Source organism: Agelaius phoeniceus, chromosome 3, assembly GCF_051311805.1.
Source record: "Agelaius phoeniceus isolate bAgePho1 chromosome 3, bAgePho1.hap1, whole genome shotgun sequence".
In the NCBI taxonomy this organism is placed as follows: Eukaryota; Metazoa; Chordata; class Aves; order Passeriformes; family Icteridae; genus Agelaius; species Agelaius phoeniceus.
The window spans coordinates 57,442,467-57,458,184 of NC_135267.1; the positions used below are offsets into that span (position 1 = coordinate 57,442,467).

Below are 15,718 nucleotides of genomic sequence, written 5' to 3' on the forward strand. Positions count from 1 at the left end.
GCCGAATTCAAATTAATTATCTCTAAACTACAAAAACTGTGGATACAACAAAATAAATCTATTTTCCTAATACTTAATTCAAATCCATTTGTTTAATTTATAAGTTGATTAGACATGCATTTGGAACAAATAATTCTGAAGTGTAAATATGTTAAAGCATCTGTCCTACCTCCTCCAAAGTTTGCTGTCTCTGTAATGTCATCTATAATTTTTATTGCACTTTTTGATTGAACAGACCTTTTTTTTTTGTGAATAAATTGTGATTAAAGCTTTCTTCAGGGAACCCATGTGCATGTGCTGCTGTTGTACTCAGATGCTGTTCCCTGCTGTGGGGTCTGTGCAGCAGCAAGAGCAGCGGTGCGGAGGCCACGGTGGGAGCTGGCATGGGGATTACTGCTCCTTAAATGTCTCTTTCATTCAGGGAAACTCAGCCGGGGCTCACTCTGGGAGTGCTGCTTTATTATCCTAGAGCAGCAAGCAAAGTCCCAGGAAAGAAAGAGCAAGGCAGTTTCGTTCAGCTGTAAACAGGCATTTACAGCCTTAGGGATTTGTAGTAGGTAGGGAACCTCTCTGGAAGAAAAATATAAATTCTTACAGCCAGTAAGTTCTTCGATTTTTGTGCCTGTGGTCTGGTAAGCAGCAAGCAGCAGGATCCAGTTACATCTTTCTTTTCTTGGTCTGTTCACTATTTTCTGAAATACATTCCAGCTAAGCAGCTTTCGACTGTCTCAGTAACTTTTGTGCCGTTACAATATCTTCTAAAGTAAATCAAATGTAAATTTGAAAAGGGTATATAAACCAAGTAATATTTTAAATTCTTGAATTGAAAAAATAGTTCTTGCCAAAGCATTTTTCCAAGATAATTTGAGATTTATAAAGGTATATCTTGTTAAATGGTACAACAAATCAAATAGCAGCAACCTTGTGTGAATGTGGATAGTATCAAGCAAAAGAACTTGAATTTGGCTTTGGAAAACATCTGTATGTTTGTATGTTTGTGCGATCACGCACGCACGTATATATGCGTGTCAGAGTGCGCACACAAGGAAGCTAATTCATCTATTACAGGAATTAGAAGTCAAGGTTATTTTCTTGAACAGAATGTGGTTAGTGAAATGTCTGAACACACTGTTAAATAGGAGAAGCAGATGAAAAACCACACTGCATACTGTCTAGTTCACATGCTTACCTATCAATTTTGTATTTTTTCTCTGTTGTTTTCTTTTTTCATAAATTTTATTGAATTTACATTTGCTTTGGGAGAATAGAGGAAATAATTAGCACTTTGTTCAACTTGTTCAGTTTTAAGCTTTGAATTGTAAAACTTATTTAGTAAATGTTCTTAACAAGGGATTAAAAACTTAACATGTTTCAGTATTTTTAAATAAAGGGAGAGCATGGCTGTATTAAATTTATATACAAAAAGTGTGTAAGCAGTTTTCAGAATTTAATGCTGTAGCTAATATGCTACTTGCTTCCTTTTATATTTTGCTTTATTAAAGATATTTTCAATCATATTTCTGGAAAAAATAAATAATATACATTTCAGTAATAGCTTAACAGGAGAGATAATATCTATGTGGTTTCTTTCTCTTTGCAATATTCATTCATTACTCTGAATCAATACATAATTAAACAGTATTCAATTATAAGTAAATATCTGCAGAAAAGGTGAAGATTTTTTTAAAAGCTGATTTTAAGATGGATCCCTTTTTAGGCCCAGAAGGATGCAGTTAAAAGTACACATTGAAGAAGAACCTGGATTGATTTAAAAAGCATAATTATTGTATTGTTTGCATTAGGTTGAACAGAAATCTCAGGCAGAATCCCAGGATAGTAAAATTCACATATTATTTTACCTAGGATTATTTAATCAATTATTTGCTTCCTAGATATTGAAGAAAAGTCCTTTGCTTGTTCTCATAGTAAATCTGTAATTGTTCTTCACATTAATTTCAGGGATAAGTCATGACTTATAAGTCATTAAATAACCCTTACAATCACATAAGTTTGGCTGCTCATCTGGCATAACTCGTAGTAAAACCTTTGGAAGGCAAAATAATCTGAAGTGATTTAACATAAACAGAGATTCTGTGTGTATTGGTATTTATTTGCACACAGAAGTTATTATATGCACCAGAAGTTGCTTTTGTGTGTTTACATGAATGATTGAACAATTCTTTTCAACAGGGGCGTTCTCGTAGATAAAATGAATTGTCCCATTATGAGATTTTTGCTGTACTTGACTTATTTATACTGCTATCCCAGGTGAGCTCTGCATTCAATTAGAGCCACAGCTAGGAACCAAATGTCCATGTTGCTCTGAACATTCAGACTGTTAGCTCCACTGAAGCACAGTTTAACTTGATTGATACTTGGATTTTAAAGCAAATAAGGACTAACTTTTGCCCGTGGCAAAATATCTTTGAAGTTTCGTGCCTGTGCCGCGGCTGGATTAGCTAAGTGATAGCACTGGGGCTGGGACTGTGACCCTGTTGTGCTTGGCAGGTTGTGATAAATGGGGGAATCTTTCTTAACCTCGTGGCCAAAACATTCCAGGATCAGGTTGGGGAGACAGGAGAGAAGGGAGGAGAGTCAAAAGATGCAGGAGATTTGGCATGTTGAGCCGGAGACAAAGGACACTTGCTCACTTGTCTGGAATAGGGGTGAATTCACAGAGTCTTGTGGGAAGAATGGCTGCAGATGCATTAAAAATGTACTTTATTGTACCTTATTGTAAGTCCTGGGCATTGCCCTGGGTACGTGAAATTCATCCATCACTATGAACTGTCTCTTTATTTTTGTTTTGAATGCTTTGAGAGTTTAGGGAATCTTGGTTGTTATATTTTCCTAAATTAAAGAGGTTTTTTTCTTTAATACTTGAGATGGGTATATAAAACCATCCAAAATAAATTGGAAGAATTCCTTATTCCAAGTAATTGCCTGCTGGCTAAAGAATTTACTGGAGGACAGCAAATATAAACAAAATGGTATGAATTTGGAAAAACAAACCCCAACAAGTTAATTGATTGCTTCTGGAAAACTAGTTCAACTATTTTGTATATAAAACACCTTTAAAATCAAAACATAGTTTCAAATATTTTCTAAGTATGAATTTTAATGTAGCATTAATAATAATAATAATAATAATAATAATAATAATAATAATAAGAAGAAGAAGAAGAAGAAGAAGAAGAAGAAGAAGAAGAAGAAGAAGAAAAGAAAATCTCTTTGGATATAATAAAGATCTATAGTGAGATATTACCAGTCAAATTTTCAAACCTGAAAAAAGAGACAAAATTGGCCTACATGTGAGCTGAAATGTGATCTGTCAAGTGGTTCCTTCTTGTGGCAGTATTTTAAGAGCTGTATTGCCTCTGATGTTGTCCCCCTTGGCTAATAAAGAAAAATATATTATTAGCTGATAGTTTGAGATTTATTTACATACCTTATGCTGTAGATACAGCTATTCTGACTAGTGCTAAGAACTACAGCATAATGCAAGTGGCAAAAACAAAATTAAATATTTTTGATGTGATTTCTAATTGTGGCTGTTGTTGTTACTAGTATACAACCAAATGCATGTTGTATTCCTGGATATAGATGCTATTAATCATTTATCCTTTTATGATTAATTTCTCTGAATGATATTTTAGCCCTACAATATTAACAGGGTTTTTGATGAAAGTTGTGTTGTAAATGTTCATTAATATTTCAACAATCAAATCTAAATCATATGTATAAAAAGTAGTCTCACTACATAGGAGTTTGCTTCTGTGATGCTTAATAGCATATAGTAACTATAGTGCATAGTATGTGCAGTATATTTTCCTATGTGTTTATTAGAAAGGATTTTATCTGTAGTTTGCCTTTGCTAAATTATTATTCTTTAACTTATGCCCCTTAAAAAAAAAAAAAAAGAAGAAAGGGAAAAAAAAAGAAGAAAAAATAGGGACTCTTTCCTAGCAGCATTTTCTTCATTTTTACTGACATGTTCCAAAGGCACTGAAAATTAAAGTAACGAAAAACAAAGTAAATTTGGTTCCCTGATGATACAAATGCATGTGAATAGGTCTTTAATTTAAATCCAGTGTTTGTGAGATTTTACACTGCAGCACTGTGTGTCCTTTCATCTGACCACTAACAAATTATTTATATCCAGTTGGATAATATCTGGGCCACAAAAAACTGACTATTTCATTTTCCTCATCAAGTAGTTTGGAATACAAATAATCTTTTGAGTCCTTACTATAAGAGGAATAGGTCACTGAAGTTCTTAGTTATCTGATGTAGTTTATAATTGTTAGAACAGCTGCTAGAAGTTGTTGCTAAAATTCTAAACAAATTAGCTTCAGTAATGTGGGAGAACAGAAATGTATGAAGCTAGGAAAAAGCACAGCTGTTCACTGTTAGTGAACAGGAGATTTACTTGGTAATTCTCTAATTAGACTATGATGTACATTTATTACCTTCTCCTTCCACTTTTTTCAAAAGTTTTGAACACACTTTTAAAAATTATTTGTAGCTTAGTCATTTGCATGCACTTAAAGCAGGTGGTTTTAATTGGAATAGCCTCAGTGCATTGTGCAAAAATACTATTGTTGTACAATTAGCTGATGACTTCAGCTTAGGCTGTTTTCATAGACCAAATCATTTGTTCATGATCAGATTTATAAATATTATCTGTGGAAAAGTCAGATATTTATAGCTGAATACCTTTGATCTACTACCAAGAGAAAAGCTACCACAGAAGAGCAGAACCCTTTTTATTGTTGGGGCTTTGTGGTAGGTTTTTTTTCCAATTTTATTTTATTTTAGTACTGTTTTAACATAATTCCCATCTTCCACAATGCTTACAGGACTCTGCCAGCTGTTAATAGGTAGACAGGTGCTGGGCTAAAATCATGTTCATATTACCTGCTCATATTACCTTGTTCATCTCCTTCCAACCTGTCTTATTGCTCTGTCCACCTGTTGCTTCTTGGCATTAATTGAGCCTCCTGTCCTACTAAGGCATATTCAGACTCACCTTCATTATTCTGAATTGTTGCACTGACAGTAACAGGCCAAACCACCCCAATCCGATTTAGGCCTAAGCTTAAATCTTTGTGGGCTTGTGCTAAGGTTGGCAACCCCTCTGCTCAGGGAATGTCTTTTGCTGGAGGAGTGAACACAGCATCACCTCAGGCAGCTGTTGCTGAAGCCATGCAGAATTTGGCAGAACTGGATCTCACTCTGCAGTCATTGCAGTTGGTCACAAAGAGCCTCTTTGCGTCCTCGGGTCTCTGCACACGCACTCAGCATAAATGTGCTCTTGCCTTTCAGGGTTGTGAAGGAGCACAGTGAATAACAGGTATTTTTACTGAAAAAATTATCAGTGTTTAGATAATGAAGAAGTCAGATGTTCTTAACTATCTGTGAATAATGCTCAGTTTAATTTTCTCATCGTTTTGGTATTGTGTCACTTAAAACACTGTCAATTGAATATGGTTGTCTCTCCTGAGAGATGAAGAAGGATCCAAAAAACACAGAAGTGACTTGAATCCTTCTTACTAGCTGCACACTGAGAAGTGTACTGAAAATCTGCAGTAGTTTCTCTCCTTTTCTGAAGGAGCTGTGCAACGTTACCTCTGATTTTGTATGACATACGTGTGATGGACAGGCCACACAGGGTGGATTATGCTGGCAGACACTGCAGGTAATAACTGGTCTTCTACCACTACATCTGGCTCATACAGCTTGGGTAAGACGAAATGTGAAGAAAAGTTGGCTGAAAAGTATCTGAGCAAAATTGGCACCAGTGAACAAGTGGCTAAACTTGGAAGAGCTCATAGGAAGAGCTTACCGTGTTGTCTGGAATAATTCAAACCTCAACCTAGGAACTCTGGATTGCCAATAAATCAAGTTGTCATGTAGCTGAATCCATATACAATGCTTTCAGTGTGCCCAAAGTATTCCATCCCATTCTGTCAGACCAGGATCTGAGTCAGGTATTCATTCACTCTTAAACAGGTTGTACTTCTATGAAGACTTCAGTGCTTGAAAACTAATTAGTACAAAGGTCGCATCAAGTAAGGGTATGGTGAACACATTAGAGCTGTTTTTCTCTTCTTGAGCTTTTTGAATATAGTTCAAAACCACAATCCTTGTCCTTAAATCCTTTAAAGTCCCTTTAGCTCTGGGATGAAGAATACAGCTGACGAGTATGCTTCTCCAAGACAGAGAGGATAGTGAAACTGGTGGTTTTTTAGACTTTGCTTACTTAATACTGGCCCAGCGTTGGTGGGTTAGCTCTCAATGGAGCTAAGAAACACAGTATATTTGACCAAGAATAAATCATGTTTTTTGGGGGCTGATCTCCTTTAACCTTGGCACATTGCAATATGTATATTAAAAACACAGAAGACAAACAAAAGAGTACAAGGAGAGTAAAATAAATTCTTTGCTAAATCAGAATATTTTACATGTATGTATTTAATCATCTGTAGTGGGGATGAGTATTTGAGAGATGTGAGATCATGTTGTTTACTGCACTGGGGTATCAATATGCTCCTTGGTAAAAACCAGGATAGTGAAGTAAAGAAAGGAGGAGATGATCGACAAGGCCATTTGTTTAAATTTCATCTAAGTGAGGGATGGAAAAATTGTGACAAGTGTTCTTTGATCTCAAGGGGAAAGACAGATTATTTTCTGATGAGGCAAACGAGTCAGGAGAGAAGTTGTCCTTTGTTCCTGTGGGGGTCAGTACGTAAGCTCTTGGGTGAGCTAAGGGGAAGCTGGATTCCAATGAGACACCAGCATTGTCAGAACAGAAATGTGCCTTGAGGCAGAGATACTTGACTGGTGGTGGAGAAGTCAGCATTAGCAGTAGAAATACACTGTACTGTTTCTCATACAAGTTGGTTTCCACTTGAAAAGAAAACAGCATGTTTTATTATGCTTTATGGCACAGTACTAAAGGCCTTTAACAAAATAGCTTGAAGTATTTGCATGATCTATTTGCAACCTGGCCAAGTTAACACAGCCATAGGAACATTAACTTTTGAACTTCCTGACTTTCATTGCTTTAAATTTCAGCTTCAAAGTTTACTCTTTTTTTCTTTGCATTTGTTGGCCCTGGTTGGTTTTGAAAAACAGGAGGAAAGAAAATAAGTTCAGGTTTTCTGAGAAGATTCTGAATTTTATGCATATAACAGGAGATGACTTGGTATTACTTTGAATATTAAATGATACCTCCAAAGCTGCTTTGATACACCTAGTTTGCTTACAATATTTCTGTGGAGATGAGGAATCACAAGGTGAAATCTAGAAAACACTGCACAGCATAACTGTTTTCCTGCATTTCAGTATATTGGGGGTTTTTTGCCTGAAAAGAGATCAATGGTATTTGGGAATGCTGATATTTAAAAAGCAAACACTTAAATAAAAATGATGCGATTGCAACAAAACTGGAGGACATCATGGGAACATAACTGAAGTAAAAGCAGTAAGCATTTTCCATGTCTAGATTAAGAATGGTATCTTCTAACTATTGCCAGTTTGGAGATACCAGGAAGACACCAAGGGTATACTTGCAGATTCAGCTTCACTGAGATATAGTGCTGACTTGAAAAGGCAAAAAAAAAAAAAAAAAGCTAAAGGTTTGTATTTAGGTTGGTGTGGGCATTTTTTAAGAGATGGTGTGGGTGGGGGGGATGAAGAGAGCTAGGAAAATTATGAGAGAAAGAAAAGAGAATGACAGAAAACCAGTGTTAGTGCATTAGTATTTTTTCATGAATCTGAATTCTCTTTCCTCTCCTCTCCTCTCCTCTCCTCTCCTCTCCTCTCCTCTCCTCTCCTCTCCTCTCCTCTCCTCTCCTCTCCTCTCCTCTCCTCTCCTCTCCTCTCCTCTCCTCTCCTCTCCTCTCCTCTCCTCTCCTCTCCTCTCCTCTCCTTTCATTCTTTTTTTTTCTTTTCTCTTTCAAAGGGAGCCAGGCCCACCCTCCCAGCTGCAGGGAAAAGCATTCTGTGAGCTCTGAGCTATTAGGTAACTCAGGCTGAAACAAAAAGTGTCATTGTAGTATGGCATTTGCCCTGCCTGACCCACCATTTAAGGGAAGGCATATTTCCTTCTTTCATTGTACACAAACAAACAAAAAGGAAAAGAGAATGCCAGTTTTTCCCACAGTGCATGCATAAATGCTTTTCAAAATGTACAAGTTAGTACTTTACAGGATCCAATCGCTTAAATTATGACTTGACTGTTACGCTGTTACACCCTCTGATATTTTTAGTGCACTTGTGCCAAAGGCAGTTTAAAATGTGTTTTAAAAATGTTTGCAGGTATAAAGGATTTTAAAAACGCTTAGAGCTCTGAACTGTTTGAACCCATTAGTCATGTTGCAAAAACAAACACATAGGAAACCTTTCCACAAGCAAGAAATTACCAAGGAAGGAATGTTTAGTCCCCAACAACAGCATATGGATAAGAAAATTGAGGAGTTAAAGTTGTCTCAGATTTTATCAATCATGTCACCTTAATGATACCTTCATTCTCTAAAACTTCTCAATAGAAACAGAGTTTTATGTTTTATTTATATAAAGCTTTCTGATTTATGAAAGGCTTGTGTCAATGGTAAGACCGTGCAGTGTGCCCCAAAAAAATGATCATTATAGTCTCATTAGAAATATGAAAAAGGCATTTACCTGGATTGATTAAATTCCAATTAACTTTAGTGGGTATGTAATGTGCACACCAGCAAGAGCTCCAGTGTGTTACTGCTCATCATTCCAGCCTGGGGAAATAAGACCTAAATGAAATGCAGTGCCTCTTTGCAGCTCTTTGGGCTGTCCATGGACTGGTTTCTGGTTTGTCCACACTGTTCTCATCAGCAATTTGTACAGAAAACCCAAAACATTGTGAGAGTCATGACGATTGTCATCTCAAGAAGTGGAAGCATTTAAGATTATTGTACGCTTTTTAAAACAGAGCTCCTTCTTAAAATTATTAAGTTCAGTGACTGGTTCAAAGGAGCTGAGGCTCTAAAGCATGTAACTTCCATGGGAGACATCCCTCTCCATTGTCATAATCAGTGTTGCCAACAAAGAAGACTTCATGGAGAATGTCATGAGGCACACAGGCTTTGTCCCTCTCTCTTTTGCAGCACCATTCAGTTTCCTCAGTGTTTCCCAACTACCTGCGTTTCAGCAGGTAAGTGGAGAGTAGAAGCCATTAGTCACAGTTAATTTGGTGTAATTCCCATCTGCCTGAAATGGATGACTACTCTAGGTCCAGTGAATACATCTGTATCTTTCTGTTCGGTGTAAAGGAAGCCCTTATGTGACAAGCCTAGACTGATTTAGATGCCTGAACTGTAGGTATTTAATACTAAATATATCCCTTCTGGATTAGTATTCCTTGCATGTTAGGTGTACATCTCCAAGTGGTTCTGGCCAGAGTTACTACTGTAAAAACATGCAATTATGCATTTCATCGAGAACAAACCTATCTCAGGAAAGTTTTGCATGGAAAACAGAAGTGATGGTGGAACAGCACTGACTTTTCTTGTTCCCATACCTTGCTCTCACCCCTTAGGGGCATGGAAACATATCTGATGTCTTTGAATATGAAGTCTCCTCTACTGTGCTACATAAAATGCAAAGGTCAGCGTCAGCAGACTGCTTTCATACTCAAAACTTTTAAATAATTTGCACTATACTTTCATTTAAAAAGCTCAAACCTTAATCTTGTTTTGATTAGAGTTGTCAATTGTAGTTGATGGCATAATGAATGATTTCATTACTTAGAAGAGACCACTGAATAGCTAAACCTAGTTTAGGTGGTGAGCAGACATATTGTTTCCAGTAGAGAACGAGCTCATATAGACTTTTATGAAGAAAAACCAAACCAACAACTGAAAAACTCCTTGAACAGAGAATTTTAAATCAATTTATGTAGCATATTTTTATTCATTCTTCCATTGCAGTCAGAACTCTTGTTTTCAGATCTGCTGAAATATGACAGACCTATTTCAGGGTGTGATTCAAATATGTACAGTCTTTGCACTGTGAAAGATAGGGGGAAAAATCAATTTTCTATTGCTTCAAGTTCTTTCATTCAACAGTAGCATCAGTGTTTGGGTTTTAACTACACCAGAAATGTAATTAAAATTTGCTTGTGCACAACTGTGTAGTCTTACATTTTAATTTACATTTTCATATGGATTTTAATTTCATTTAATATTGTATTTTAATATAAACTTTATAGAATTTTAATATTGTCACTAGGTTTATGGAAGTGTGGCTGAATAATGAATTACTGTGAAAAAATCAGTTCAGAATTTGGGATTATTTAGAATTCTTTTCATATGTTTCTCTAGGTCTACTCAGCATATGTTTGATTTTGCAGAAGCTTCACTGAGATTTTGTCTTCACAGGACATACATAGTTGGAGTATTATTTGAATTCAGCCATCAAAAACTGCTTCACTTTCAAGAATATTTGTTGTTCGGTTGTGGGTTTTTTTTAATTAAATCAAAAGCACATAGATTTTCTGCATGGTTACAATTTGTGACTCAATCCCAGAGCTGTATCTGTAAGCAAAACCTTCCCCTGTTTTTGTTGGTCAAGCAAATGACATTATTTGTTTTGTGGTATCAATGACATCATGGCAGCAAAAGAAATCTTTGGCAAATGATGTGTACAAAGGCATTGTAAAGACAGTCTCCATTAAGGGTTTTTTGTTGTCAAGATGGTTATAAAACTCCATGTAAACACTTATCAAAGTCAGCATCCAAAAAACATTTGAGGAGAAATACTTTTCTTTACTATTCATACTCATGACAGTGTCAATATCCTGAGTCATATTTTTCTACCTGGTATTACCATCAAGTTGTTCCCCTGCCTGTGCCATCCTCTCCTGGAGTTGTTCTACAGACATAGTCCCTTCCCTGGACAGCGAGCAGAGATGGGTCAACTTCCTCCAGAGTAATTTGCTGTAGGGAAACATCCAGGCAGTCGAAGTGCACTTGCTCTGCCCATACTCCAGAGCAATCACACAGGCTGAGGAAGCACAAAGATGTGATTTGAGGTTGTCCTTGGGTCTGCCAAAAGTATTTTCCTTTCTGCATTCTTGTCTCCGTGATGTCAGAGTCTCCACAGCTCCACCATGCATAGCTGCTTCCTCCAGGCCCAAAGCACTGCAGGCTCTACTCAGCCCTGTTACAGCCCTACTGATTTAGGAGGGACCCTCAAGGCCATAATTGGTGCAGTAGATGAGGGAACTCAGCAGATTCATTGCCAGAGTAATTTAGTGCTGATGTGGCAAGATTTTTCAGCTGTAAGTGTTAGAAAGGATTTCTCACCTGTGTTGCATTATGAGTTTAATACCACCAGTGTGTGTGTGTGTGTGAGAACACCTCATAGAGCAGGACCATTTCATGGTTTAACATTTAGTGTAATGGGGTCCAATAAAATCATGTTAAAAGATGTTAATGTTGCAAAGAAAAGCATCAGAAGCAAGGAAATGCCAGAATTAATATGGCCTGTGGAAATTCTGCTTCTTGCACATTATGGTGCAGATCTTATTACCTGACATCTTAGGCTTTCCAGGGGGTGTCTTTTTTTCCAGTGAATGCATAGTTAGATTTTTCTTTTAATGTTCCTCACTCTATCTTTGTTAAACATGAAGCATCCAAAGCCCAATTAATAGAAAATCCTTCATCATGTAAATATTTATCATATACCTTTATTGCATTTACTGCCTAATAAATGCATATCTTTTTTTGCTGCCTAATAAATGCATATCTTTTTCACAGTGACCTCAAATTATCAGACACTTTTAACAGTGCTCATATTTGAATTCTGATGTACCAAGTCAGGTGAAGGTAGAAATTGTATAAAACTTTGATTATTTTTAATAAAAGTTTAGGCCAAGTGAGACTTTCATTTTTCTACATAAAAATAACATTTATACACAATCATCTAAGGTCAAAGTATATTTTCCCAGCTTGGATCATTAATTAGGTCTTCTGTACAGCTCGAGTAGCAGAACTAGTCCATTACTCTGGGCAGACTGGTCACTAATGACTTTTGTAATGAGTTTCACAGGTATCTGATGAGTGCTTAGGCATGTATTTGTAGTGTTAGGCCCAAATCTAGAAGAGAGGAGAGCAAACTGTGGTGTTCCATCTCAGCCAGTCCCAGTGTTCTTCTGCTGTCCACACCACACCCCTACATCTGTCACATTCTTTTTTCACTTGGCTTCTGCTCTCCTCTAGTTTTGCCACCATGGAGAGCCCATTCTTCTTTTGTGCCCTGATTTCTGTTCCCTCTCCCTGTTTGGTTTTTTGGGGTTTTTTTTTCCTCTTTTTCCTCCCTTCACTTGAGTCTACAGGGTTTTTTTTCTTTCATCAGGGTACTGCCTGGGTACCCTGTACCCAGGGCACTGCACAGTGGGGGATAGAACTAAGCAAAGAGGGAGAGTTTTGATAATGTCAAATTTCCCAACAACATGGGGTTCTCCTGGCACTCTGAAGTAATCCTAAGGCTTGTTCAGCACCAGCATCTTTGAGATGGAGAGTATTCAATGCAGATAGGGTCTTCAGAAATTGAGGAGCCACACTGCAGCAGGAGTTCACCAACAGTGTGACAACAGGCCTTTTAGTATCTTACGAACTGAAATAAATGTGGACACCATTTCACAGAAATTATCATTTCTGGGTATTAGTAACTCTCCCTCTGCCCTTTCAGTTCTGGGATTTTGCCCCCAACTTTCAGGTGCTGAAGCAATTAGCAGCATAATGATGTGACATTCAAAACATGAACACAGCAGTTTGTTTTCACAAATTTTTGAAGGTTTTTAGCTGAAACTTTGCAAATATTTTGTAGCAGGCAACCAGAGTAGGCAAGATCAGTGCAGTTCAACAGAATTCAAACTGAAACTGGAATCTTACTCTTGTGAATGATTCTCAACATGCATTTAACTAAAATGGTGAGAAGACCTGTGTAAACAGAGAGGGGGGAAAGGAAAACAGAGCAAGAGTAAAGAAAAAGGTTCTTTTTATAGCATTTAACACATGAGAATGTAAATAAATGTGGTGTTAGTGAAAGTTAATTATTTTGAAAACAGTCAGCAAGGCAGATTAAGAGGTAAAACAGTGCAGCTGAAGACAAAGGAAACAATATTTAGTCTTTGATCAGACATTTTCACAGTGATTTTCTGTTCACCTTCAAGGGTGGCATAATTTTATGAATAACAGAATTTGTTTTGCTACTTGAGTAGCCTTGAACAGAAATAGTGTTGATTCCATATGGCCACTTGAAAGAAAATCCCATGCCTGTTCGTTCTTTAAGAAATAACATTTTTATTTATTAAATCTTTTTTCTCATAGAGGGACCTAAAGATACACAATGAAGTTTACATTTAGTCTCAGAGGACAAGCCAAATCTCTGTGCTTCTGCACATTTCTTAAGATAGTGTTCATGGATGAACTGCATCATCTATATTCCAAGTGTCAAACCTGAAATACTCTCACTTTTTAAGCATTTTGCTTTCATTGCAATATTCTTAAATAAAAAATACTCACTTTTTTTTCCTCCCCAAGTTTGTTGCATCACACAGGAAGTGAGTCTTTTTGATACAATTGATCAGTGGCTTTTCTGCTGGGACCTTTCAACTTTTATCGAAATTTATCAGTTGGGGCTTTTGTTGCTAATTTTTTGGTTCTTTTTTTTTTTAATGTTTAATGTTAATTTGTATGGATAAAGCATAACCTTTCAGATATTTAGATTGCTTTGTAATGTTGGTCAAAACAAAATGCAGTAGTCATGTGAGCTATAGTAGGAAAACTCATGTGTGAGTACCGAATTCCTGCATCATCCCTGCCCAGGAAAACCAGGGGTCTTAATATATTCTGTATATTAAAAGTGCTTGGATTATGTTAATGTGTGCTGGAACTATCTTTGGGCTGCTGTGGTAGTTGCCCACCACAGGGTGTTGGGATGTCTGGGTGACAGACTCTCCAGCAGCTGGTTAAAGTCAGTGGTTGAACTTTCCTGGGGAGTGAGATCTGAGCCCCAGTGCAAATGTGAGAGACAGTGCTTCTGGTGGCAACCACAGAACAGAAAAGAAATTGGAAAGGAATGTATAAATTCCAGTAAATTTAAGAGCAAGGAGATAATAAAAATATGCTGGAAGTGAGTATGCTAAACGGACATGGAAAAAGATCTACTAGGGTTTATACTATACAGCTACTAGGCATATACTTCTTTTTCTAATTAATTTTAATTATGTTATTGTATTTTATAGCTCTAAATACATTATGTTTTCAATAATTTTAAATTATATTTTATATATTAAATGAAAATATTATTTTTCTGGTCAAAACCTTTGTAACTCAGTTGAGACAAGCTGCTCCTAAATTAAACACGTCCTGTCAAGGAGAGGCTGTTGTAATTTCAGTGTCTTTAAATGATCTTGAATATATTTTTTGAACAGTTCCCTCTGACACTGACACACTCAGGAGACACAATAATCTGAATAACTATTTCTCATGTTTGTATATAATGCACACTGAAGGCATTTTTCATGGCAGATGGTCATACGCTTACATATCTGAAGTATTTTACTTTACTTCAGATGTTATGCTACTTTAATAACAATGTGGTTAACATAAAGCTATAGCAATGATGTTTGCACCTGAAATACTGCCTGTCAGGTTTGGGTTTGTGTGAGCCCTGACTGTGTATCATGCTCTATGAGTGGCTCATTTCTGTGAGTGATGTTCCATGGCATTCAGCTGAGGTAACTTATATATATATATAAAATATTTAGCATTAGTTAAATCCTTTTTTCTGTTGGGCCTGGTGAGTGTTTGGTCATTTGTCAATAACTTCAGTAGAAGTGAGTCAAAGTCACTTTTTTTTTCTCTGAAATATTTTTAAAGTAGCAAAAAAGTATAGAAGAGTTTCTTGATGCAAGGTATCCTGAAACTTGTCATTGAACTTGCTGGTTGTAAAGGGAGAGGTTTTTTTTTTATTGTGTCTCTCACACCAAGTGAGCCTCAGTGAGCGATATTTCTAGGTGGCTTTAAAACTGGAACTTCAAAACCTCCCACAGAGCCCTGGATTTTACATTAGTGAGCTAGTGAGCAAAATTTTTTTTCCTCTGCTGAAAATGCAAGTAATTTAGATTACCAGAAGGTACAATTAAATTTTTGCTGGAAATCATGAAGATCCCAAGGAGATACCTAGTCTGTAGGAGAACAGTTTTCTAATTTTTTTTGACAGTGATGGATTTTATCACCTCCAATCAGCCTACAGCAGTGTATTGCGGAGATCAAATTGGAAGCTAAAATTTCTTTTATGTACTTATGTATTGCAAATATGAGTGAAAACAGTGCATGTATTCATTGATGCAATAGGAAAATATAGTTAACATACAGTTAGCAGATTCACAAAATTAAAAATACCATATGAATTATTTAACTAATGGTGCGCTTTGTCCCAGAACCTAGTGTTTATTATTTTGAGCTTTAGCAGGAAACAGAAGCAGTATCAATTGGGGAAACATTTCTTGGCCAAGCTGAGAACAGTATGGCTTTCTCATTTCAAAGTGGGGAACCTGGTTCTTTGGTTTCTTTGTTCCTAGTTAAGACTACTCCCCAAGCTATTTTAGCTGAACATTTAACCCACTAATGGAGCCTGGGGAAGTGCAGTTGGCAGCTGTTCATGGGATAAT

At 36.6% G+C, this 15,718-nt stretch overlaps 1 protein-coding gene across 4 annotated transcripts in view; it reads left to right on the forward strand.

Annotated features, from left to right (window-relative positions):
- The window catches only part of EYA4 (EYA transcriptional coactivator and phosphatase 4), a 140,621-nt gene that overhangs the window by 59,237 nt on the left and 65,666 nt on the right, over nt 1-15,718 (forward strand). The gene's annotated exons all lie outside the window — the stretch shown is intronic.